Source organism: Atta cephalotes (assembly GCF_000143395.1).
Source record: "Atta cephalotes unplaced genomic scaffold scaffold00010, whole genome shotgun sequence".
Taxonomy (NCBI): Eukaryota; Metazoa; Arthropoda; class Insecta; order Hymenoptera; family Formicidae; genus Atta; species Atta cephalotes.
Window position 1 is genome coordinate 3,531,098 of NW_012130074.1, and position 2,665 is coordinate 3,533,762.

At 37.3% G+C, this 2,665-nt stretch overlaps 1 pseudogene; it reads right to left on the minus strand.

The window, feature by feature from the left end:
• The window catches only part of LOC105627876, a 33,872-nt pseudogene extending 31,586 nt beyond the window's left edge, over positions 1–2,286 (minus strand).
• Between the last annotated feature and the right edge of the window lie 379 nt (positions 2,287–2,665).

Here is a 2,665-nt window from a genome sequence, read left to right on the forward strand (position 1 = left end):
CGTGCGTGCGTGCGTGTCGTGTCGTGCGTGTGTGTGTGTGTGTGTGTGTGTGTGTGTGTGTGTGTATGTGTGTGTGTGTGTGTGTGTTAAATTACAACTTCACATTTTACAATTTTTATGCAATATATTATATTATTTTTTCATACATATAATTATTCAATTACAATTTTCATTTAATATTTAATAAATTATTATTTTTAATTTACTTATTACTGTTTAATATTATAATATATTTTTATATTATTATTATTGTAACAATTAAAGGATTATAGTTTTGCAATGTTTGTGGAATATTACAAACATATGGTATTACATTTTGCAGGCATATTGTTAATTTACATTTCTGTAATATCTCTGCAATGTTACATTGCAATCTTCAATATTGCAACATTGCAGCAATATTGCTTCAATCTTCTGTGCTGGGTTCTTTTTATTATAATTCTTATTTTCTGTATTACTGAGTTGTTTTCGTGTATTACAATATTTTTATGTATTACAATTTTTTTTTTCTATTTTCTAACAATTTTTCGAAATTTCTTGAAAAAAAAGACTCTACTGCTTTAAGGTCGATATTCATAGTCGATTCTTATTTCAAAACCGTCTTAAATAATGCTTTAAGACGCTAATGCAGCTCTCTGATTGATTTGTAACTTCTTAACATCGTACTTAAGATGATCTTGAATATAAGATTTGACTATGAATACCGGCCTAAGTTTCAAATCTATTTGTGTTGCAAGCATTAATTGCGGCGCTCGAATCAGTTCTTTTTTCCAGTTTTCCTTTCTCTCTCTGGTGTCATAGCGTTCTGCGTGCGAATATTTTGTAAACTTCAGCGATAGATTTTAGTTTGCGCTAGTAAGATTAATAATCACCTTATGTTCACTGCGAAATCAATATCGGTTACTGCTCATGTAATTACTCGCATCGTCAGATAAATGCTTATATTGTAGATTTTCTTAGTTTCTTGTATTCTAACCTAATAATGCGATCCGAGTCATCATACGCACGCAATCACGTCTCTTTTTGTAATCTGTACATTCTAAACAATCATTTGAGTTTGTATTAAACCAGATTATGGCATATGAATCAAAATCAATGATAACATTTATTTGCAAACTTAACGATTTCCCGTCAATTGTTCTTTGCTGTTAGTTATCACCAAACACGCTCAGCGTCACATTGGGCACAGCAGCCACAATGTAGCCACAGATTGGTGACCCCGACGTGATTGCGTCGCGTTCCATTTAACCTAACGCGCGTCCTAATAAGCCGCAGATATGGTTCAGGCGATCTTCCCTCGGGCGATCAAGACAGCGGTGCATCGTTACGTATAGTTGAAGTGTCTGCATTTACGCTAGTTGGAATCAGATTCATGCTGTTCTGGAAATCGAAGCCAGAAGACTTATGATTCGTATAAATGGAAGCTCAATTCTTCACCACGAGTATAACTGTAAATGAGACGAAATACAATTATATGATATAGTGTCTTGACGATGATTCTTTGATCGAAGTTAGCGATATCGTTAATCCCGCGAATAGATACGTCGCGTTCAAAGATTAGGTAAAAACTTCGGATAGCGTTAAAAAGAAATTGCGTAAGTTATTAAATGAGATTGATTTAAGTGATCGCCGTCTGTTGCAATTGCTCCGTCGGATGAGAAATCTCGCACAAAATGGCGTGTCAGAAGAATTGCTTAAATCTTTATGGCTACAGCGCCTATCACAACAAGTACAAGCTATATTAATAGCTATCAAGCACGAACTCGAAAAACTATCGCAATTAGCAGAATAACAGATGTGCTATCCGCTGGCAGAACGCTGCAATTGCACCGACAAAAGCCAATTTGGCAGATTCGCAAATGTCCGCACTTCTAGATCAGATGGAGAAATTGAAAACTCGTTTATCGCGCAAATCACAAGCCTCGCGGAAGTCTCGTCGCAGAAACCGTTCAAGAATCACAATCGGAAAGCAAGCCGTGCTGGTATTGTCAATGTTTTGGCGGAAAAGCTATCAAATGTATGCAATCCTGCAACTGGAAGTCAGCGAAATAGGAAAACTAGAGGCTGAACTGAATCCCCGGCGGCAGATAATTTGGTCGTGGCAGCTCGCAGCATAATTAGAGTCCGATATCAAATTTTTGGTGGATACTGGAGCGAATATCTCTACCATTCTTGTCTCAAGATGCGATCGTACTCATTAGCGATCGGGTACTCTACGCTGCAAACGGAACGATCATCTCTACATATGAACAAAAATTACTCCAACTTGATTTGGGATTCCGTCATGTTTTTCAATGGTCTTTCATAATCGCCAACGGATGGACACTTTCATTATTGGCTCAGATTTTCTAGCACGTTTCAATTTGCTGCGTGACTTACGGCACAAGCGTTTGATCGAAGGTAACACATTTCTTAAAGTTTCTGCTCAGCTAGTCAACAATGTTAGTCCTCATTTAACAGCGTTGGCCGACGACTGCCCATGCAAAGAGATCTTAAGCAAGTTTCCCGAAATAACTAGGACGTCGATCACGCATAAACCACACACGGAGTGGAACATGTAATCGAAACAACGGGTCCCTCTGTGTCAAACAAAGCCAGACTTTATTCAGAAAAACTCAAAAGCAAGTAAACAAGAGTACATGATGTAACAAGGCTTATGTAGACT